The 25,123-nt window shown below is 40.7% G+C and overlaps 1 protein-coding gene across 1 annotated transcript in view; it reads left to right on the top strand.

Moving 5' to 3' along the window:
- Positions 1 to 1,409: 1,409 nt before the first annotated feature.
- SPATS2L (spermatogenesis associated serine rich 2 like) overlaps positions 1,410 to 25,123 on the top strand; it is a 77,135-nt gene continuing 53,421 nt past the window's right edge. The window contains exon 1 of the mRNA XM_063116200.1: positions 1,410 to 1,658. The gene's annotated coding sequence lies outside the window, so the exon portion shown is untranslated. The remainder of the gene's footprint in view (positions 1,659 to 25,123) is intronic.

Raw genomic sequence — 25,123 nt, 5'->3', positions numbered from 1 at the left:
ATTGTAGTCCTAGAGGACAAGAAAATGTTTGCAGATGTCTCTACTGTTGTACTGCTGTACCACTTACCTGGGAGAAAATCCTACTGAACTGATATATAGGATTGCACTGACCTTAACATACTGTACAATAAATTTAGGTTACAATCTTGTCTGCATTTACCTGAGAATAAGCTCCATTGAACACAATGGGGCTTACTTATGAGTAAAGATGCACAGGGTTGCTCTCTTTAAGTCACTTTTGTGAATCCCCAAATAACCATACTTTCCCCCATCAATTAACAGCTAGAAAGTACTTGATCCATACTTCATTAACCAAATATGGTAATTATGGTGCTTAGCTTGTATAAAGGAACATAAATAAATCTGGCATAGTCTTTGAACTGGATCTGGAATTGCTTTTACAGTTCTGATTTATTCTAAACAGGTTAAACACCGCCATTTACATCACGGATGATTGCTGAAAGTCGAAACTTTCTTAATTGATTAATATGGTAAGAAGATCGCGAGTACATAAATGTGATCTGTTTCTGTCTGCTGATTTGGGGAAGAGGCGAAGACCCTTTATTTCTGGGATAGTGGTTTAAGGAGATTACCAGGCCCCTTTGAAGCAGTTGTCAGTTTGTGAATTACTCACTTTGATCTTCCATGCAATTAGCAAGCTTGCTGGTGGGGAACTCTTGCCCCCTTTCGCCAGTTTCTCCTGCCACCCATCTTGTCCATTATTTAACTTCGCTCTGAGAGGGAGGGAGTTTACTATGACGACAGCCCCGTCCATTCACATGCCAAAAAAAAAGGGGGGGGGCTTGGGTCGGCTCATAAATGTCAGCAGTAATATGCCCAAACCACATGAAATTTTCACACACAACATGACAGTTGTGAGCAATGAAGTCCAAGCCCTGTGTCACAATCAGATGTGAGTAAGTGAAAAAGAATGCTCCAAAAGTGGAGAGAGATTCTTCAGCCTCCTGTCAAGTGGGGGGAGACGTATTTCAGGTCCTCGCAGCTGTGAGAAACTCCTAGATTTATTTTCCCCCTTCTGAATGCCTCATCTGCAAAATATGCTGGCTATGTCCCACTGGTCTGTCATAATCTCTCTCACACACACATACACATCTTCTCTACAATTCCATGCAGAAGCTCGCAATATACTTGCAATAGGAAGCCACCCTTTGCATTTTGGCACGCGAATGAGGGAAACCCAAGCGACAGTTGGGAGAGTCAGAAGTCATTTCAGTTGGTAGGGGCAGCTGGTTAGTGAACCGAAGCGGGAAAGGCGGCGGGAGGGGAGAAAGGGGGGGGGGCTTCTTCATATCTGTTGTTTAAAGAAACGAGGGGAGTGTAGAAGGCGAGGAGAGGAAGGGGGGCGCGAAATAGTGTGTGCGAGGGGGAGTGACTGAGGAGTGCATCTGTGCGCGCATGAGGTAAGAGCAAGAGGGCTTGTAGCGCTGTAGGAACCCAGCCGAAGGGGAAGGACGGGGCTCTCCTGCCAGCGTTTAGCTGCTTGAGGGGAAAACTAAAGGCAGCGAAGAAGACGCCTGCTCGGAACCAGCGCCTGCTGCTTCCCACCCCGCCGTTCCCCCTTCCGACTCGGCGCGGGATCCTTCCCTGCCCGGACCCCGGCGCCTCAGGAGGGAACAAGACCATTGGCGGAGCGTGAGGTAAGGCGCCCGCCGCGGGCACTCGGCTCCTGCGCACACCCCTTTTCCTGGGCTGCCTCGCCGGGGGGTAAATGGTGCCGGGGCGGGCTGTTGTTTTTCGTGGGCTGAGGCGGGCTCGTGGAGAGAGTGTTTGGGGCTGAGTGTTGCTCTTCGGTGAAACAGGGATCGGGTGGGGTGAAGGCTTCTTGGGATCCATTATCACGGGTTGGAATGATCCAGAATTCACCGCGCCCCCAAACCCGCCTTTCTAGGGCGCAAATTACGAAGGGGGTTGTATGGGTGGGGGGGGGCGCGCGCACAGAATCTGGTTTGGGTGGTGTCGTCGCAGAGATCAATTAGGGCAGGTGACCCAATTCCGCCACCCACCCACGCACCCCAAACCCAGTGTTAATCTTCTGCATTTCGTCGTGGCGAGGGAAAACAAACACACACAACAACGCCGTTGCAGTTTGGGGGAAGTGGCTGTTGGAATTCGTCCACCTAAGCAGCGATGGGATCTGACCCTGGCACTGCTTCAAGGAGCGCTCTGCGATCCCAGCAGAGAATGTGTAGGAAGCCCAGGAATTGCTGGGCCCTGTTTTTATTTGTGAGGCTCATCTTACAGTATAGTATTGATGCAATCCAATACTCTGCAAGCGAGAATGTTTTGATATATATATAGATATAGATATAGATATAGATATAGATATAGATATATATCCCACCTCCCTCATTGTCATCCCTTCCCAAAAAAGAAAAGAAAATAGACCCTATAAAGGATATTAGTGCTAAAGTTGAATGGGTTCTGTGAAACTAAAAAAACGGCGCTGCTCCTGAAAGCTGTAACATAATGTGCTGAGGCAGCAAAGCTGGATTCCCTCCCCCCCCCCCCCCCGAAAGCTTGCATTACATTGTGGCTGTGGAAATCTGCTGAGATTCAAAGGCAGATGCAAAAGGTGGGTGAGCGGTAGCAGCTGTTTCCACTGAGATGCTGTCATTTTAAACTGGTGTTTCAGGAGGTGGTTTATATTCAATGTCTTCGTTTACAGAGCATGAAAAATTGCAATTGCTATTTAGAGATTCATAACTACTGACAGTTCGCACCACAGGATTAGTTTTATTCCATTTCATCAAAGTGCAGAGTTTTCTTTGCTACACAACTGTAAATGCTGGCTGATGGGGAAGGAGGAAGGCGATCTTGGTTGCCTGTGTGCAACTACTACTACTATAACTGGACATACCAAATACCGTATTTCTTCAATTCTAAGACACACTTTTTTGCCCATATAAACATCTCTAAAAATGGGGTGCGTCTTAGAATCGCGGGTGTGTTTTAGGTTTCTTTTCCTGTTGGTGGTACTCAAATTAGTGTGAGTCTTACAATTGATGGCGTCTTACAATCGAAGAAATACGGTAGATATATCCCAATGCCTACATTCCCGCTCATAAACACAAACTCTTCCAAAATATTGTAGGAATGTTTGCAATCCAAAATGATATCTTTTACTTAAAATATATGAGTGTGTGTGTGTGTGTGTGTGTGTGTGTGTGTATAGCCAGTATAATTTATATGTCTGTTAATAAGGGGGAAGCAGGCTGTGCATACTCTGTTTGTTTGTTTGTTTTTTAAAAAAAAGTCTACACCCAGGCAATTAAATTCTAAAAGCTGGATTCTGTTACTTTCATAAAATGAAGCAAATTTCATAGTTCTGGTGGTCATAGAGAGATGATGCTCAGAGTCTCCAAGTTGCCCTAGTAATCTCGTAGGTTACAGTCATGGAGGAGAAGACAGGCATATACAGAACCTCTGGGTCCCTATGGTTTGATGCCCTCTCCTTGTGCTCCAGGGCAGAGAGCCACGTGCAGGTAAAAATTCATTGGACCTGAAAGAGATCTGTGTCTCTCTACCCTAATTGGATATTTGGGGATGAGGAGGCAGAGCTCTTCAAGAAGCTGCTGAGAGGGGAGAAAGGGGAGGGAGCTGGTGTCAGGAAGCAGGAGGAGGACTGCTGGAGGAGGAGGAGGAACTTCATTGGTCTCTTCTGAATAACCAGATCCCTCAACAAGATAGTGGCTCAGTTCAGACAACAGGTTTTTCAACTGTGTTTTTCGACCTCCACAGTGGAGTTTTTACACCACCGTTGAAAAATGTGTTTTTTCACAGGAAAACTCCACCCCACTGTGGAGTTGTTGTTTTTTTGAGAAAACACTCCTTGCTGAATATCCACGCTGTGCAGAGGAGAGTTCCTGCACAACCGTTGTGTTGTGTGGAGGGCTCTGTGGAGATTTTCCATTGCGTTGAATTAGCTTTTCCCACTGGCTACAGAGTTCCCTGGCAAGAGCACGGAAAGGAGTGAGTGTCACTCTAAGAGAGCTGCCGGAATTTATTTATTTTTTGCAGCAATGGCCGATGGGATACCATCAGGAGGACTGGGGGAGGAGAGAGCGCGGAGGAACTGTAAATCAAACTTTGCAGTGGATTTTATTCAATTCCATGGTAGCCCACAGTCACACAACGGTAGAGTTAGAACATGTTATGTGGGGAGTACCTCCTAAAAACTCAACCGTTGAGTAGAATTTTCACACTGCGTTGACTAATGTGTTGTCTGAACTGAGCCAGTGTGTGTTGCCTGAACCTCTGTAAGAACTGACCTTTTGCTCTGGACTACCCTATGTTGAGGGCCTTTGCCTGAACAAGCAATACAGGCCTGCCTTCCAAGTCATCCATGTAAGGCTCTGAAGAAGTAATCTAGCCAAGATTACCCAAGCTGGTGCTCTCCAGTTGTGGTAGACTGCAATTCCCACCATTCTCAGCCATCATGGCTAGGAATGATGTGCATTGCAGTCTAACATCTGTAGGGTGCCAGACTGGGGAAGGCAGATCTAGATCTGTTACCATTAACAATATACGAACAGTGGTCAGACACTGTCAGGCAAGGATGTCAGGTAAGGGGGAAAGCCCTACCCCCTCAGCATGAAGAAAGACAAAATGGGCAGGGAGAAAGGTGATGGTGACGTAATCTGTTACATGGAGGACCCGGTAGGGGACAATTTGGCACCTTATCACAAAATGGTTCTGTGCCCCTGAATTAAAAAAATGTGCTGTTACCTTAGCAATCTTATGTTTATATATACATCTATAGCATCTATGGTTGCTAGATGTATACTGCGAGGAAAAGAACTCTTTGTACTCTGTAGTGCTTGTTATGTTCTAATGTTTCTTACTATTTATACATATGAGCACACACACACACACATACAAAATAAGAGAGGCCTGTTGACTTCATGTTCAGCATGTGGGCTTCCCCGAGGCATCTTGTTAGCCATTGTAAGAAATAGGATAATAGACTAATGGCCTCTTGGTCTGATCCATCAAGGTTCTTACATTCTTAGGCATCTGCAGAATAAACACAGACCTGATAATAGATGTTAGGTAGAAGTAATAAGAGAAGGTGCCTGTGTGTTCAGGATGACCTCCAACAGAGAAGCAGTAAAATTGCTCTCCAGACCATAGGTTCTATATAGCAAGCATGTTCTAAGTCCTCTGATGTGAACGGGATGCAAAACATAGAAGGGTGATTTAATCATCACCGCGCCTGATTTTTCTAATCCAGATTCCCATTTGAAACTAGGTTGACTGGAGGCAGCTAACCGATGTGCCAAATGATCAGGGTTATTATTACTACTAGTAGTTATCATTCACTTAGCAATGTAGTGTTGGAAAGCGTATATGCAACGAATTCATTAATTGCAGATTGAAAATGTTGCTTGCTAATTGGGGTGTAATTGCAGCTGTTCCAGTAAGAGGGAGTTCAGTGCTGATTTGTAATGGGATTGTAAGGGGTCTACATCCATCAAGGCAAGTTGTTTAACAGTGCAATCTTATGTTTGTTTGCTCCGAAGTAAGCCCGTTGTATTCAGTGGGGCTTGCTCCCAGGCAAGTACACATAGGTTTGCAGACTAAAATTATTGTTCAAAAATAAAAGTTAGCAGTGAATGTAATTTTAGCTATGAAAATATTAAATGTATTTAAAAAACTTTAAAAGAAGTGGAAACCTACAAAAGATTAAGGGGGAGAAGGGTGGTGTGGGGCCTTGTGTTATCCAGAGGGAAGCATGCTATGTTTGTTTTCCCCCCAGTCAGCAACAGTTTGCTATGTGTTGACCTCTGCTGTTGAGAACCCCGGGTACAAGCACCACCCCTCACTGCTTTGTTGTTGGGGTAGGACAGCAATGGGAAGCTATTTTTCTACAACAGTACAAATAGAGATCCTGCCTTACCCTGCAGAATCTCCCTGTTTGTAACCCTCCACTTCTGCATGCCGACACATATATCTATGATATATGATAGGACCTGTGTTCAGATATTGTACCATTTAACAGACTTGGTTTATTACAAACCAAGGAATTGGTTTTAGGAATGTAATTGGGTTTGGTGGGGTGGAATGTGAGGTCTGTTTAAAAAAAAAAGCATTTCCTTGGCCAGTGCAAAGCAGTTTTGGCTGTAGCTCTGCTCACAAGTGATGAATGATGCTGTATCATCATGCAGCATGGGTGAAGCTTGCTGGTGAAAGTGAGTGGAGCCCAATCAGAAGGCCAAACCCACTCTTCGTCAGCAGAACACCAGTCTACATTCTGTGCTGCCATTGTGTCATAAGCCACCACAGCCAAAACTGAACTGAGTTATGGGTTTACCACGTCCATCTTTATCTACAAATGCTCCCCAACAGCGGGTGAAAATAGACATTCATTTATCACGTGGTCACCAGCTACCCAGCAGGGCAAGAGTTGCCTTGAAAGCAGTTGTCTGTATCCATCTAATACGTATGGGATGCAATCCCTTTACCCTTGGGGCTGGGGCTGCTACAGAACTGTCACAGCTGTGGTTGAGATTGGACTATACCCATCGCTCTCTGGTAGCTGATGCTGCTTCATAGGTTAATGCAGACATGGGCAAACCCTTTGGGTTGAAGGGCGACATTGCCCCCCCCCAAGAAACTTTGGAGGGGCTGCACAAGTGCGCAGGTAACATCACAATACATAATAATGTCTATTCAGGTACATGTACAAATAAGATTTGTTCTGTATGCTTTTGAGAGAGCAAAGCTGTTTCAAAGTTGAGTTGAGCCCAGTTATTGCTGGAAAATGGCCTTGAGTTGGAAACGTCTGATGATGATGCCCAGCCCCCATTGACTTCATTGCAGTTGGAAGGAAATTTGTATACTCAAGGACTCGATCTCATGAGAATTACAATAGATTTTAAAATATTTAATTCAAAGACTAAACTTTTAGCTGTTGACAGCTATTAGCTAGGATATACAAGACATTCATCTTAATGTTTAGCATTCTCCATGTTGCTCTCAATTGTTAGGTGCTGAACAGAAGTGTTCCATTCACATTCTGCACAGTTAACTGCTTGAAACATAAAGATTTAGCCACAGCTGGAAGTGAGATATTGACTTGAACAGGCCATTGGTCTGAACTAGTACGGTTGTTCTTCTGACTCAGTGGAGTATGTATTTATTTTCATTTATAAACTCATCTATATACCTGAAGGCAGCTCACGAATGGGTAACACACATTAAAATATGCCAAAACAATATTATTGATGTAAAATATTCCCAACAACTATGTGCTTGTCTTTTTCTTTTAAAGCATCACCACAGGAACATTGCAGGAACATGTCCAATGTTGGTCATACTGTGGAATGCCCTCCCCTTGGAGGCCTGACTGGCGCCAAGTGAAAACATGGCTTTTTAGCAAAGCCTTTAAAGGTTAAATTCACTAAGATGACACATTGTTTTAACTGTTTTAATTGTTTTATTGCTTTTAAATTATATATTGTTTTAACTTGGTTCATCGTTTAATTTGTTTTTAGCTGTGTATGTTTATTGTTTTATACTGTATGCTTTTATCTGTACACCGCCCTGAGATCTTAATGATATAGGGCGGGATACAAATGTTATAAGTAAATACTAACAGTAGTCCCATTGAAATGAATGGGACATAAATTAGGATGACACTGGATATAACCCATGCTGTGGGGAATGGCAGTTTTGTCCCAGCTCTGTGATAATTCTTTCTGTGATCTACACATGGCAGGGAAAATAAAACATGCAGTTGCCTCACGGAGCGTAGAATTAACTACACATGTACTATATTTTAGTACGTGTGCCTTAGAGCACAATCCTATGCATGTTTAGACAGAAAAAGTCCTACAAATCCTGGCATTCCCCAGGTAGTATGGCTGGCTGGGGAATACAGAGAGTATAGGACTTTTTTTGTCTTAACATGCATAGTTTTGTCTTAACATGCATGCTCTATAAAGTCCTAATTTAGTTATACTCAGTTATGCAATCCTAAGCAAATTTACCTGGGAGGCCTTAGCTAGACCTAAAGTTTACCCTGGGGTTGTCCCTGCCTGCTCCCTGGATATACTGTGTGTCATTTATATGAACAGGGATGACCCCGGGACAATCCCGGGATAAACCTTAGGTCTAGCTAAGGCCGAAGTGAAATTGCATTGTTAGTTCCATTGAGAACAGTGGGACTTTAACAACAGTTTTGTGGTACCTTAAAGAATAATACAGATTTATTATGGCATAATCTTTCATGGACTAGAGCCTATTTTGTCAGCTGCATGAAGTACCCTCAGTTGGCATACATGTATATGGGATAGAGGAAAAAAGGTTGTAAATAGTGGGGCCAAAAGCAGAGTTTAAGTTTAGCAGTCATTCACAGCTAACTTATTCTGTTGGTTTCAGTGGCATTTAATTACAACTAACTTTAGCTCTGAGCTCCTTCATACCTAACATGCTTTCTATGCAGAGGCTCAACTAATAAATCCAAACTACGGTCAATATTGTTGGAAGGGGTGTGGTCAGGTTTGTTCATACTTTAATCTTTGGTTCAACAGTGCAGGAATTTTGGAACATGGTTGTTGATTACTGTCAGGAATTTCCCCACGTTAGACCACTGGTAACTCTTAAAAGCTATGCTTCTCATCTTTTTGAAACTAGTGACCCTTGGATTCCTGCATAAATACATTTTTAAGCAATTGTATGCAGTTGTATAGTTATGTATAACACATAATTGGATGTCTCCAAAGCAACCAACTAAACCCCAATGGACTGAGAAAATTTGGGAGACTATGGTTATGTACAAACATAGTGCATGTGCAGCATTGAATCAAGTAAGCAAGGAATCCTGTTTTTAAAGAAGGTGCTATAGTTTGTTTATTTTCTATGTGGAAGGCCTTCAAACTTCTGCTCAAATACAGATGCCCAAGTACAGATGCCCATGAGTATTATACATACTCCTTATTACATATTCTACTCCTAGGCTGTTCTACTCTAGTTTTCCCACAAGTATATTTATGATATATTGAGAATTATAGTCAGTGAGCGTCTTTATTTCTTTGGTGATCTTATTGTATTGTTATGTGTGCTGTTGTTTTTTTGTTTCCTGTGTTTTTAATTTTATTTCAAAATAAAATGAAATTCCATGGAGGAAAAGGTATTACGTGAGTGTGAAGTGCTCCCAAAGTTTGCAGTGTTGCCAAGATTTCAGGATTTTTTAGGATCAACTGCAGATCCCTCTGTAGTCTTCTGGCATGATGGTCTAATGCCGGCCACCAATTTGAATGACATTACAAAGGGGTTAGACGAATTCATAAAAGATATGACTATCGATGGCTGTTATTCCTGATGACTATATGCTACCTCCAGTGTCAGAAGCAGTTTGCCTATGTGCACCTGTGCTTTTATGCCCATGTCTTACTTGTGGGTTTCCCACAGGCAGCTAGTTGGCCACTGTCTGAACAGAACGCTGGACTAGATGGACTCTTGGTCTGATCCAGCAGGGCTCTTCTTATGTTCTCATGCTGGGTTCCCAGTATTCTACAGAAACGTTCATAACCAGCACAGACAGGCAATGCAGAACTGTTCATCAAGAGAAAGCCCAAGTTCCAATCCACTATTTCAGCAAAATTACTCGGCACATACACCATCTTAGGATCAAGGCCCCATCTGTTGTCTGAAATTTTAGTATATTGGGCACAGCACAATCAGGGAAAATTGCCAAGTTTCCCCCAGGAAGAAGACTGGAAAATATTTGCGCATATGATGTTTCAACATATACTATACATACACTTAACAAGAAAGAGTGGTTCTTCGTTGAATGCCTGGGTTAAATTCCCACTGAAAGTAGCAGGGCCCTAGATGGAGCATTTGTTTAAATGACTGCCATGTTTTACTTGGTGCTAATTAGAGAGCAACATCACGACATCAGAAATGAGCCAGACCAAAAACCACATACCCAAATACATTAAACTACTTGTAGGAAGCTTGGCCCTCAGATGGTTTAGACCTTAATCTCTGCCTTCTGTATTTAAAACAAGACTGGTACGAAGTTAGAGAACCAAACTTTCCTTCATGAACATAGAACAGAAGCATGTGGCTTAGACACACCTCAACTTTGTGGTCTAGAGTGTTTTCCATTTACTTTTTGGATAAGTTCTTGTCATCTAGAGACTGAACAACAAATACTAGTTAGTTTTATTTATCCCAGAACAACGTCCATTGTGTGTTCCATATTAGTGTTGAGTCAGGTTTTTGTTTTTTATGATTCTTACTATGGTTCTCATTAAGAGTGTCTTTCAGTAGCATGTGATAGGATGTACTTTTAGGTAAACCTCTTAGATATTGTACCCAATAAACACAGTAATAATAATACAGCAGTTGCCCTATGTAGGAAAGGAAAGAAACGTAGCCTTATGACAGAAAATTCCTTGTCATTATTCAAAAATGATGTTAAAATGTAGTTGAAAATGTTCCATCATCACTGATCAATCAATGATATGCAGACATTTTTTTTACAACCCATACACAATGCTGCAAAGGAAACCCCTTTTTTCCTGCAATTAGAATGCGTTATTCAGAACATAGTACCTGATTTATTCGAAGAATTAGTGCTTTATTTATGGAAAGGAGAGACATGGGCAGAAACAGAGTTGAAAGTATGGCTCAAAAGCATCTGAGAAGCAACATACAAACCAACAAGTGTAACATCTTGGACTGTAAAGGGGGGTGCAGGATATAAACATTTTACATAAAATAAACAACACTGACTGGATGGGGGAAGAGAATATTGGCCCCTTCCATGAAAGACTTTGAAAATATCGAATGTGACCTAGTCGATACATCTTGATGAAAGAGCATACTGAAATTTTAAAGCAAAGAGAATAGTCCAGCATTTATGAGATAAGACTGCTAGAGATGCCAGTAAAATCAATGCTGGAGAGGTAGGTATAATAACAGTACTCAAATGTTTGCTGATTTTCTTCATCACATTCCCTTCAAAAGTCATAAGAATCTCCCTTTCTGGAACAATTTTTCCCTCCAGACCTATATTAAAGTCATTGGAGCAAGCTTTTATCTAGTAAAAGTGCAAAATAGGTCTCAAAAGGTCTAGTGAAACCCTTCTCCATACAGCCCACAACTAAAGTGTCTCTCATTAAGTCAGTCTACTTGTTTGTGAATGTGTTTGTGTGAATGTGACTGAAAGGGAGGGAGAGAACAATGCATTGTGACGGGAGTAATCTTTCTTCAGAATTCATTTTGGAACCATCATATAGATGCAAAAGACAGGAAGTACAGTTAACTCCAAATTGGCAGAAGTTGACTGCTGTTTGTGTGTTGTTTCTAGCAACATTTTACTCTTGTTAAAAAAAAATTCCTTCATGAAAGGAAAATTTCCCTCAGTTTACGAATGATGACATTGGTGCAAGGGATGGGGCAGCTAATTGCCCAGGGGTCAATGGTATTAACAGTCAAGGATTAATGTGGCCCATGAATGATCTCACAAGAGGACTGAAAAGGAAGCTTTGGTCCGGGCTGGAAATGTAATGGTGTGATGTAACATGGGTGGTGGTAGTGGAAATGATCCAGATTGGGTGGCCTCTTATATATCACTAAAAAAAGAGAAAATGCACTAATTTACATACAATTCAGATGTATTCATTTATATGTGTGGATGCAAATTTAGAAATAATTACTATAATTTAAATACAATGCAATACATCCCACCATAGTGGGAAAGACCTGCATGCCTGCTCAGTCTTCTGTCCAAGTATTAAATGTTGATGGGCAACTTCAGAGCTTTATCATTCTTTATTTTTAAACCAGACATCGACTCAAATAGAAGACTGCCCTCTGAAAAGTAGGATGCATGGTCACCCTAGGACTCCTGACTGGACATATAATATCCAGAACCTGGACATATAATATATGAATCTTAACATATTTGCAAGTACATACATTTTTTTGAAAAGCAAACCCCAACTATAAAGGTGTGTCCTTTGAAAGGAATGTTTTTGACTCTTAGAATTCCATCACATCTACTTCTTTTCCTGGTGTGCATCCATGATTTCCACCTCTGTTTCATTAGCGTGTCAAGCACTGGTCACTTTCATGTGCATGCGTTGTTGCACTACGTATATCACCTTGTTTACCTTTTCACCTGTGCCTGCTTGTGCTTCCTGGTATCGCCACCCCACCATGCCCCTTCTCCTTCCCGCTCCAGTTCGTTGGTTATTGTGGTTGATAGACATTCTGATAAACGTGGGTGCCTCCACCCCACCCCCTGCTCTGGTTTTGTTGTCTAAAGTTTAGCGATTAAGCGCTTCATCGGCTGGGCGCCTTGTACAGTGGGCAAAAAAAGAGGGAAGCTGAAACGGGTGGAAGATAGAGCAGTGGGAGTGGGGTTGGAGCAACGAAAGTTCTTTCAACTGACTTGGTGCACTGGAGTAGAACCGCCCCCGCCTTCCACTTTCGTCAGCAAGACCGCCAATGTACATGTCCCCAAGAAGAGACATTCTGCGACATAGCATGAGGACAGCAATACACAGGGACGGAAGGGTGGTTTTATCCCACGTGGAGAGAAAATACCGCACTTTCGCCACCCTAGAAAAACACAGAAAATGGAGGGGAAGAAGCGAGATGACTGCAAAACAGGGATGACGTCGTGTGAGGGTCGCAGGGCAAAATGGTAAACAAGGCAGGACGACAGTATGATAAAATGCTGGTGTGATGGAGCTCACAATTACTTCGTGTTTTGCATGAAATGACATCCTTTCTGGTATTCTACATGTTTTGGAATGATACTGGGAGGAAACGTATGTGTGTGTCCTACTTCTGCATTGAGTGTTACCAACAGTATTACAGTAACTGTGATTTGACCAAGAGATGGTATATTTTTAATAAGATATAATATCACTTTAAAAAGTCTTGCAGCTGCATAGCAGGGGTGATCTTATTAAATGAACAATAAATAAAAGGAATAGACTTTAAAGTGTCTCTTCACATCAATGGTAGAAGCCCAGCATGCAACCCTATGTTATAAAACAAACACTCAGAAGGCATAGGATTGGGCTCTTATGCACATCTACTTGGGAGTAAGTGCCAAGAACACAGTGAGATCTACTTCCAAGTAAATGTGATCAAGTTGTGTACTTTTTTCTCTGAGATGGTAACACTGTCAAATTCATCTCCTTAGTTTGATCATGGCTCTTGTTCCCTCCCCTTTATTTTCTCTCTCAAAAGCAAATAGATCATTCAACTTTTTATATGAAAGAAAAATTCGAAGTATATCCCCTTTCCCCAGATCATCTTTTAAACTTTTTTTTCGTATGTGGTAAGTGAGAGAATCAGCTTTGGAAAATTCCCCTTTGAATGAAAGCTTTGATTCACATTCCTTCTGTAGCATAATGCTATCTGGCCAGCAACTCTGAATAAAGTTACCAAGAATTTAGTGGTAACACTGAAACAGGCAAAACTATTGAAGAACATCAAGGAAAAGTTATGTTTTTAGTTTGCTTCAAGCTCTTTGCTTGCGTATAATTCCCATGAAATTACTGCTTTGACATACAAATTATCATTTCATAGAGACATCAGTCTTGGGATTCGAAGAGTTTTGCATGGAGTTTCTTTTCTTGTGATGTAAAATGCTGACCACATGGGAATGCATTTTGTTATTACACTCATGAATTACTCCAACCAAATTCCCACTGGTAATTTTGCTCCTCCTCTTCCAGAATTCAAACATCAAAAGTCTAATGTTAAGATCATGCCAATAATTGTTTCTGTTTTCTGACCAGTGCAAATAACACAGTTTTACATCAGTGCGGCTCCCTTAAAGAAGGTAAAAATATTACTGCAAAATGTTTCTTCCTTGTATCTCTAAACTAAATAAACATGTGTAGAAGCATTTTTATCAGGCAGTGGATTTATGATCCATGTAATTTGGGGGTTTTTGGATTTCAGAACAGTAGAATCCATTAAAATTTAAAAAAACCTGTGTATTGGAGAGGATGTGGGTGCAATTTGGGACAAGAGGACACACGAAAGTTGTCACTCTCCAGAGGACAGTAAAAGAAGTCATAATGTCCTCCTGAGAAAAAACACTGGAGCTTTTGAAAAGCAACTGCTGGGTGCAGTACTGGTATTTGCAGTCCAGGGAAGGTTAAGCACTCATGCACATTTAAGTGCATCAGATCAGTGACTTCCACTAAAATTTCCCTTTATGTGTTGGTTTTTGTAATTCATTAATTAATTTGTTGCCATTTGCTATCAGTACACATGGTGCTTTACAGCGTTACATAAACAATCAGAAACACAGAAACCCTAACAAGCTTACAGTCCAAATGCTGACAATGGGGAAAGGGAGGACAATGGTCAAATCGTTGCAACTAGAGATTTCTTGATTACCTGACGACACTGTTCTAATGGCGCTGCTTCTCCTGCACCAGCAGGAGAGAGCAACAATTGCAAGTTTAAAAAAAATCAGACTTAACCAGGTTGTTTTTTGTTGTGCAAGGAAGGCCAGAAAGGGCGGAAGGTGCTTGGGAGGCAGATGATGTCACGGGAGGGACCTGAGCAAACTCTGTGAGTGCCCAGTAATGAATGTGCAATAAAACGTGATCGGATGGAGCTTTAAGACACATGAGGGATACCTGGAGAAGGACTTCTGCTCAGATAGTTTACCCTTTTAGGAGAACAATAAACACATATTTTCTCTCTTTCTTCTCCACTCATCTCTCCAGCCATTTCTTTTTCCCTCTCTTGTCTCTCCCTCCTGAAAGAAAATTGCCCCCACCCCTTATAATTTATGGGGGAAGTTTTCCATTTGCACCAATGGAAGATGTGTTTTTTTTAAGTTGAATTGCCATGTGGGACAGATTTAGCAGCAGGGAGTGTGTAAGGAGTGGAGGGATAACCCTTCTCCAACTGCAGTCCCCTGGAAATCCCCACCTGCATGGCAAATGAGCATAGAAAAACAAAAGCCTCCTTTTGGCACCAATGGAAGTTTTTTTCCTTAGCGTAATTGCCATGCAGTGGGAGATTTCTTGCTTGGCTGCTGTAGCATGTGGGGAAGGGCAGCATTATCTCTTCCTTCCCCAGGTACAATCCTCCTTGAAAATTGCTTCCTACATGTTAATTCAGCTGAGGGGGCGGGGAATCATCATCATTATTATTATTATTATTATTATTATTATTATTTATTGCATTTTTATACCGCCCAACAGCCGAAGCTCCCTGAGCAGTTCACAAAAACTAAAACCATTCAAAGTATAAAACAAACAATATAAAAACATGATATAAAATGCACAGTAAAAAGTGGTTTTTAACGTGCGTTGAAAATGGGACGTGGGCTCAGTTCTGGGCCATGGGCTCAGAACTAACAATATCCCTGGTACTCAAGCCAATTCAGCTAGTCCCCTAAGTGCCCAAAGTGCCAGGATCAACAAAGGAGAGCCTTGGTCCTTTTGTGGCTTGTGGTCCTGCAATGCAATCTGGAAAAAGCTCCATCTGGAAGTACCATACCTAAAGCTGTTGGCACATTCTGTCATTTTTCATGTTTAGAATGACATTTGATAAGTCATATTTCAGTTTTCAAAGGGTAATGTAAAATTCATAGTCTGACATCAAAGGACACTCAGTACACATTTGGATGTGGAGTTGACTTCCTTTAAAAAAATGCTTTTGGGGCCATCAAGGAACCATAGGCAGAACAGCAGAAGTAGTCTGTTGTAAGTTTTAACTGTGGCCATAGCTAGACCTAAAGTTTATCCCTGGATCGTCCAGGGGTCAAACCTGTTCATCTAGGTGACACACAGGGGATCCATTCCTCAGGCACGGGCGAACCCTGGATGATCCCAGGATAAACCTTAGGTCTAGCTGTGGCCTGTGACTGTCCTTTTCAAACAATAGGCAGAACAGGCTTAATTTATCTGAAAAATGGAGTACAAGTCTAAATTGTACTTGGAGTACAAGTCTAAATTCAGACATTCCTTTTCACTGGAAGGTCAAGGGAATGTTTAAAGAGAGGGCCAACAATTCTAAGCAGTTATCATCACATTTGGAAAGGCAATCTGAGGTGCTCCTGCTGTTATTATTCACACTAGATATAAAATGGCTAATTCTTCTAGCTTGCTAGGGATAATGAGATAATACCTTTTAATGCCTGCAGTGCCGAGCCCATAATGATGACATTGTGGATTATTTTTTTGAAAATTCACTACAAAGTTGGTTTTGTTTGTTTCCCAATGAGACCCACTGCAAAATAATAAAGTTGCTCTTCTGTGTATATGCTAACAGGTTTGATTAGCACTGTCATGGAATAGCCTCATTATTGTTCCTGTGAGTATATGTTTAAAATAATAAACAAATTGGTTTCCAAGTCAAGAGATTGGCTTTTCCTCCTGCCCATCGTTGTTTTCTTATATTTGTTTACAGCAGGCATTGGGGACACTCTTGTATCTAGCTACCAGCTTCTTTCATAGGCCTGCCTGCTCTCTTAGGAGCTTTCTTTACTGGGGACAGGGGCAGGAACTGCTGAGTGAGCCAATCCTTCTTACTTCAGAGGCTTGTCCTGCTTACTTCTGAGTAAGCATGATGCTTATGCTTCGTTCTGAGTAGACAAATAGAAGGCTGGTAACTGGATGCTATTTGAAAGTGCCTCTCAGTGATCAAGGCCTGCTTACTTCTGAGTAGACATGCTGCTGAAGCTTAAGTTGCATGTCAAATGTAAGTTGTCATGCAGAGGATATGTTTCTGGATGGTATTTGAACGTGCCTCTCAATAATCCAGTCCTGCTTAGTTCTGAGTAGGCTTAAAATCAGTAAGAATCACACTTTGCCCTGTTTACTCTGACTTTGACCATATCGACAGATGAAATGTGGCCCCCAAGACTTTTAAAAGATTTGAATTTGGCCTTGGACTGAAAATGGTTCCCTACCTCTGACCTAGGCCATTAAATATAACATGTAGTCTGGGGCTTTCTGTTTTAAAAAATGTGTTTTATTCAGTATGTTTTGTTCTCTGTTGTTCTATTTACGCTGTTTCTGATTTTATGGCTTTATGTTTTACTCTGCATCTAAATTGCATTTTAATGCATTTATAGTATGAAATCCAGAGAATTTTATGTCATGGGGTGGCATACAAATGTCACATATAAACAAATAAATTAGATCTATGACATCAAATTATCTCTGTAGTGTTCTGTAACTTTACATCTATATGACTAGTGTTAGTGTCATGCATTAATGATTCACTATAAGAAGGGTTGTGGGATACAAATATGAATGTACATGAATTCTGGGATTTTTATTCATTGTGTTAGAGGCAATCAGAATATTTGTTCTTATGCCAGTAATAGCTTAGAATTGGTCCTTTGACAACAGAAAAGGAATGATAATTTAAAATGTGCACCCATGAAGATGTACTTGCTGCTGTTCTCCTTTAGGATCTCAAACCAATGAAGGTAGCAAGTAAAAGAAGTGTCTTGTTTATTCATGTATAAGTTTCACAAAGCCAGAGGACACAAACGGTACATACTAAAACATTTCTAAATATTTTTTTTTAAAAAAAATACACATTTACGCGTGAACCTAAAAATGTCATTCTTTTACATTATACTGAGTAAAAATAACATGGCATGTAAAGAGGGCAGTTTTTCATTATTTTTGTCCTATTCAATTTTGTGCAAGTTTTCCTCATGTTCATTAAATAATGGACAGCTTCATAAAAGATTGTTCAGATCCTTGATTGTGCTCATTCTAAATCTCCCTATTCTTCCCTAATACCCTTTATCATTTGTGGAAAACATACCTCAATAAAGACTTGTTTTAACTTGCATTTGTATACATTATTTATATTAAAAAAGGGGCACTGAGTGGATCTTACTGTCTTCATATCCTTTTGCGTGCTGACATCAGTAAGCCTTTGAATTATTTTTTATTTTAAGTTGTGGAGGTGGATGTAGGTCACATTCAATCATATTTCCTACTACATTTATCTGCAAGCCCATCTTAATGGTTTTCAGTCAACCAAATGACAATAATGAGCTTCCATCAAGCACATTTTGCAGGAGTCTGTTTGATGAATATGTATCCCTGCAACTAAAACTGGGAGTTGCAACTTGCAGAGTCAACAATTTTCTCCCCACTTGGGATGGGGGTCAGGGGTGGGGAGGGAGATGGAGGAAGAAAGAAACCAAACTTTATTTAATCAGTTGTAGATTGATCCATTCTCCCATATCTCTGCACCATATAAGAACATAAGAAGAGCCCTGCTGGATCAGACCAAGGGCTCACCTAGTCCAGCACTCTGTTCACACAGTGGCCAACCAGCCATTGGCCAGGGATGAACAAGCAGGACAGGCTAGTACTTATACTCCTTTTTCCAGAAAGATTTTAAGGGTAAAATAGCTGTTCTACCATTCTTACAAAAACAAGCTAAAACCTCTAAGAATGCTTGCTTTGCTTTATTGCTCCCATTCCCTACATGCTCAATCCATTACCATTTCTCATAACAATGACTCCTATATGGCAGCTTTTTTGTAGACCATTAGCATTCTTTTCCAAAATGCCAATTTTAAATTTGGTAACATTGATTTCTAGATTTTCATATAGTATTCTTGGAGAGCATTCAAAGAACTTTGTAAATCTACTTGTGATATCAGTAATATATGATCACCAAAACATGTTACATTGTGGAAATATTTAAACCTTGCAGAGCATGTAATTGCTTTCTTGCAGTTCACATAGAGCGTCATCACACAGGGAAAAATCATGTTTGCTTGCTGATGCTTCTCCGCCTGCACATTCGTTCCTCATTACTTCCTCTTTCGAAAGAGGAAGTAAACAACATATACTTCAGTGGGCCATTTTGATCGTGCTGCTTCTCCTGAACACAGTAGGAGATAGCAACAAGTTCCGTCTTTATTTTAAGTCGGACTTACTGGCATGTTTTTTTGTCACATGAAGACGGCAAGAACGGTTGGGTGGCGTGGAGGCGGCAGACAACGTCGTGAGAGGGTCCCGCGAAAATCTGTGAGTGCCCAGTAGTGAGCATGCAATAAAACGCTAGTCTGATGGAGCTCATAATATAGCATATCATAAATTAAAATGCAAAGAAACCAGGAAACTATCCTTACTGAATTTTGGTGGATACTTGAACTCCATTGCTTCCACAGGAATGTTCCTGAGTAGTAATTCATCCTCTTTGCTGATAAAGTACATGGTACATTCTGCCACTCAGAAGACAAACCATGGTTTGTTCATTTGTCTGCCAGACAAACCTCATAGGAACAAACCATGTGTTAACCACAGGTTAAACCATGGGTTAGCAATATGTGCAAACTAGGTCTGCGACAGACCGCCAGAACTCAGCATCCTCCAGGAAGATAGGAGACAGCTGCAGGGAGGTTAGGCTGACTGTGCAAAACAGGTAAAAAGGAATCTAGGAGTGTAAAGGCAGAACACAAAAGGGAGAAAGACAGCTCTATTGGAGAGAAGGAGGAGTAGGAGGCAGCTGGACAACCATATGTCAGGTATGCTTTAAGGTGGATTCTTGCATTGGGCAGGGGGTTGGACTCGGTGGCCCTTCCAACTCTACTATTCTAGGATTGTAGGACCTCTGTGGCAAGACAAGAATAATGTCAGCCCACTTCCCTGTGGTTTCCCCAGCCAACTAAGTATTGCAGGCAAACTGGAACGACACTTGCACTAACCTGATCTTAACCTTTCTATCAGAGGAGCCACCTGAGATCCTTCCTGAGATTTAAAAGGGGGAAATCCACCAGATTAATGCAGAATTAGGATGGAACAGATTTATTAATGAATACATGCAAAACTAACATTGTACGGAAATAGTCTATTTGTGCATCCCTATCTCCAGTTTTCCTGAAGTGATGAGAAGGAGGGGGGGAAGGGAATTTTACACTGGAAAGGTAGGGTTTGAGGAGGGGGTTAACAATTGAAATGGAAAAGAACTTTCATTTATTTTTTACAGGTCTCTTTAACAATGGACACATGCATGTATGTATAGGTAGTTTTGTCCTTCATGGAATCATTCCAATAATATGTATTCAGTTTATCCATATGACTTGTCACATGTGGTATCAAAGAGTAATTGTGTCTCAGACTCACCGGTCTTTCTTATTTATAATTCGTGTGTTTTTTTTCTGAAGAGGCATTCATCTCCAAATTATCTTTAGGCAGATATGCAATTAGAATGCCATCCAAATTGGAATTGCTGTTGATTCAGTCATGTAAATGAATTAAATAATTTGATGGCAATTATAATAGGTTGAAAAAGTTTCCAGCCTGTACATTCACTTTTGCTTTAGAAATGTTTGAGAATGGGAATGTCTGTCTCAGTCTGGCTACCCACTAGGCTTGGTATTCTTCTGTGATACTTATGATAAGGGGAACCATGGAATAATAAATCAAAAATGGTGGTGGCCTGCCTACCACAGATGTAGGAAACCTACTGAAGAAATCTCACATCACAGCTTTTATTTGGAGGCAGCTTTGCTCTGTAATCCTATGAAGGCTTTAATGACATAACTCTTCCAATGAATCCAGATGCCTAAATGATGTTTACTGGAAGAACATTTTAAAAACTCATAAAACCTTCTCAGTGATTTAGGGGCCAAAATCCCATGTTTTTAAAGTGAATTCAAGTATTCCTTTCTTTCAATGGTACTTAATGCCTATATATTTTGGATGGATAAAAATGTGGCGCCCAACATACTGTTTCAATTACATTTTTTAAAAATGTCTATTTAAAATTCTCTTCATTATGCAGATTGAAAAGAGCTTTCCTTCTCTCCTGCAATCATTAGGGATGGGCCATAGGATCAAAATTGGGGCTCTAATGCAGTGTCTTATGTGGAAAACCACTACCAGGATCATACTTTAAAATGCAAGTACTATAATTTTGCTGTGCTGCCCTCTGTGCAGCATAAGCAATCTTAAAATAGCCATTTTATATATGTCGTTTTGTAAAATGACATATTGCAAAGTACATATGCTAATAGATGTTTTCTGTTGCTGCATTTCTATCCAGATTGCGACTGAGCTCTCTCTGTTCATGTTCCCACACATAAATCACCTTACCAATTAAATTACAGTATTTATAACCTTGCCTTTCCACTTAAAAGTCACCAACTTCCTCAACTTTAATCCTTCCTTATTGTCTCTGAAAGGAGTTAAGAGACATTAATGGTCTATGATGACCAAAAAGGAGGTTCAAGACATATCTTGACCTGTTCCTTTTTCTTTTAAAAGTTTATTAAATGTTTACAATGTTATGCACAAAATTACAACATTGCAACAAAGTACAATACACACTATACTGTATTGCAAGACATTGTATATATTTTATAGATGATATATTCCTCAAGGAGAAGGACAATTCTGAATGAATAATAAACATCCAATACATATTTGACAAATCTTTATCAATAAAGTCACTTTACTTCAGTTGCAAACATCTCTAAATATCAGTCATCCTTGTCATTCATCAATAAACTCAGTTTTACATTTAATCAGGAGAGTACATGTATATTTTAAATCTATATTAAAAAAAAGTTGCATTCTTCTTCCTTACTGAGCAATGAATCATATTGGTTTAGTCAATATACATTTAAACTAATAGTCACCAGTGGTTTAGATTCCACTTATTAAATGACTGAGTAAAATAAGTTAACTTAAGAAACTTCATAGAAGTTTCCTATCCCCCTGCCCTGTAGCCACTTACACCCCTGAAAAGCCTCTTCTGGAGTGGGGGTGTTAGGGGCCCTCCAAAACAATGTAGGATGGGGGGCTGGTGGAGGAGAGAAAATTGCCCCAAATCATATTAACTTAAGTTCATGAAAGGAAAGTTTCCTGTCCCACCCGCCTACCCCCACCCCCAGAGTCCCTCACCTTGGCCTTTCATCTCAGCCTCCACCCTGCACTACCCTGGCTGTTGCATTTTCAACCCTTTTGTCACACACACACCTGCCTGCCTGGAGGCCTTTCATTTTCCCTCTCATTTTCCCAACTCGCTTGCTTCTTCTACCTGGAGGGTGGGTAGAGTCATAGAATCATAGAATTGTAGAGTTGGAAGGGGCCTACAAGGCCATTGAATCCAAGACCCTGCTCAGTGCAGGAATCTACCTTAAAGCATCCCTGACAGACGGCTGTCCAGCTGCCTCTTGAATGCCTCCAGTGTGGGAAAGCCCATGACCTCCCCAGGTCATTGGTTCCACTGTCGTACTGCTCTTAACTGTCAGGAAGTTTTTCCTGATGTCCAGCCAGAATCTGGCTTCCTGTAACTTCAGCCCATTATTCCATCTCCTGCAATCTGGGAGGATCGAGAAGAGATCCTGGCCCTCCTCTGTGTGACCACCTTTCATATATTTGAAGAGTGCTATCATGTCTCCCTTCAATCTTCTCTTCTCCATGCCCAGTTCTTTCAGTCTCTCCTCACAGGGCTTTGTTTCCAGACCCCTGGTCATCCTCCTTGCCTTCCTCTGAACCCCCTCCAGCTTGTCTGCATCCTTCTTGAAGTGTGGTGCCCAGAACTGGACACAATACTAAAGATGAGGCCTAACCAGTGCCGTATAGAGGGGAACCAGTAACTTGTGCGATTTGGAAGCTATACTTCTTTTAATGCAGCCCAAAACAGCATTTGCTTTGTTTGCAGCCACATCACACTGTTGGCTCATATTCAGCTTGTGATCTGCAGATCTGCAGATATTCAGATCTTTCTTTGATCTGAACTGTTCCATCAGTTCTCTCACACACTTCTGTAATGCTATTGCAGATTTCTGGATGGAATGCCATGTGTCATGGCTTATCGTACCAGTGTTTCTTACCTCAGATCAATACATTACAAAATATAATCATCCCGGTAGTTTATTTTGCAAGCAGCTCTCTCATACCCAGTACTTCCACACAAAATGTTCACACACGAAATTTGAGTTGCCTGTTCCTGCTGCCATGCAACTGGTTTGAGGAGTTTTCACATCTATTTGGCTCTCATTTTGTTTCCATGCTTTGTTGGTTCTTTGTTCACATAATTTATCTGTTAGTTCTACCAGTGTACCTGTCACCTTTGGAAGATGTTTTTTAGGAAGTTTTTAACAATGTATATTATATTTTAATTGAGTATTATGTATTTTATTGTTTATTGTTGTTTCCCACCTTGATCAAAATGGAGAGGCGGGCAAGAAATACATTATTTATTTATTACATTTTTATACCGTCCAATAGCCGACTTTCTCTGGGCAGTTCACAAAAATTAAAACCATAATAAAACAACCAACAGGTTAAAAACACAAATACAAAATACAGTATAAAATCACAACCAGGATAAAACCATGCAGCAAAATTGATATAAGATTAAAATTCAGAGTTAGAACAGTAAAATTTAAATTTAAGTTAAAATTAAGTGTTAAAATACTGAGAGAATAAAAAGGTCTTCAGCTGGCGACGAAAGCAGTACAGTGTAGGCGCCAGGCGGACCTCTCTGGGGAGCTCGTTCCACAACCGGGGTGCCACAGCGGAGAAAGCCCTCCTCCTAGTAGCCACCTGCCTCACTTCCTTTGGCAGGGGCTCACGGAGAAGGGCCCCTGTAGATGATCTTAAGGTCCGGGCAGGTACATATGGGAGGAGGCGTTCCTTCAAATTATTATTATTATTATTATTATTATTATTATTATTATTATTATTATTGTGGTTCTGCTTTTTTATTGTCCCTACCAGTCAACTAACTGGTAGGGACAATACTGCCCAGAGAGCCACTGAAGTTTAAGGCAACCATTGAATCAAGTTCACTATGAGAAAAGAAAACCTAAGAAGGAATTTTTTGTCACAGCGTCTATTCTCAAGAAGCAAGATCTTCACAATGTGTAGTTCAGAAACTAGGGCTGCGACTCTGAAGATTCGCAGAAAGCTTCGGCTATTGGGCGGTATAGAAATGTCATAAATAAATAAATAAATAAGATGAGGGTTTGTTTCTCGTCTCTACCATGTACTTACTCGTCTTGCAGCAGCCTATTTGCAATTACGATTTATTATGTTGTATTTTACTAAAATTATGCATATCCTTCAAGAACATTCTCAGATTAAGATGCATAGAATTTATGCCCAATCTATCGTCTTGATCATGTTAAATAAACCACACCCAGCTTTTGCTTCTCTGGCTTGTGTGCCAACTTATTCATTTCCTTCAATGGTTAAATAAGCCTGACAAATTTTAAATATGCCATAAAAATGCCATAAAAGAAGATCACCTGTGGTGCTTTGCAGTGATGTTTTTTTTTGTTGCAAATGCTCTTTGACAGGCTTAAAAAACGCTATTGCATGGCAAAATTCCAAATCCATTTGCAAGTGAGTGATTAAAAAAGGGTTGTATTGTGGACAAAGCCCCTCATTATTTAACCACTTAAAAACTGAAAATCCAGAAATAGCAAATGACAGTGTATGGGCTGAAAAATATGGGCTAAAAAGTAAATAAACACTCTTTGAAACACGCCTGTGAAATGAAGCATCCTTTTATTTTTAGGTTATGATCAGATATATATGCTTACAGAGCTACCATGATGGTGAACCGTACCTTATCACGGTTTCCAGTCACAGGAGTTCTGTAAGCACTTTCAGCTGAACATGCTTACAGAGCCCTTTTCAAACCTGCTCAACACGCAACGGTCTAAGCAGCAGCTGAGCATGCAGGGACATGCACGCCCATGTCCCCATCCCTAGTTGAGCGGTGAAGCACCTGTATAGGGTTATAAAATCATGGCCATACACTGAGCACTGTGTTTCAGGTGAATCGAGGGAAGCATACAAAAATAAAATGTGTCCTTGAATATGGAGTATTTTAAAAATTGGACAGTGGGGACAATTTATTCATTGATACCCTTTTGCAGTATTCCACTGGTGGGAAAATAAATGATAATCTGACTTCCTGGGACAAAAAAAACCGTTCAGATCATGCTTCTTTGATGATCACCCACTTTTTTTCCATGAAGATCTCTGTTTGAATTCCACTTTTCATTTTATCCTTTCTTCTTATCAATCTGGCTTGTGACCATATGGTTAGTCTTATTTGCTTTTCTGACTTCGAAGACCAGAGCCAAGCCTGTAACATGAATTTA

The sequence above is a fragment of the Elgaria multicarinata genome, chromosome 2 (genome assembly GCF_023053635.1).
Source record: "Elgaria multicarinata webbii isolate HBS135686 ecotype San Diego chromosome 2, rElgMul1.1.pri, whole genome shotgun sequence".
NCBI classification, from domain to species: domain Eukaryota; kingdom Metazoa; phylum Chordata; class Lepidosauria; order Squamata; family Anguidae; genus Elgaria; species Elgaria multicarinata.
This window is presented reverse-complemented; position numbering and strand designations above follow the sequence as displayed.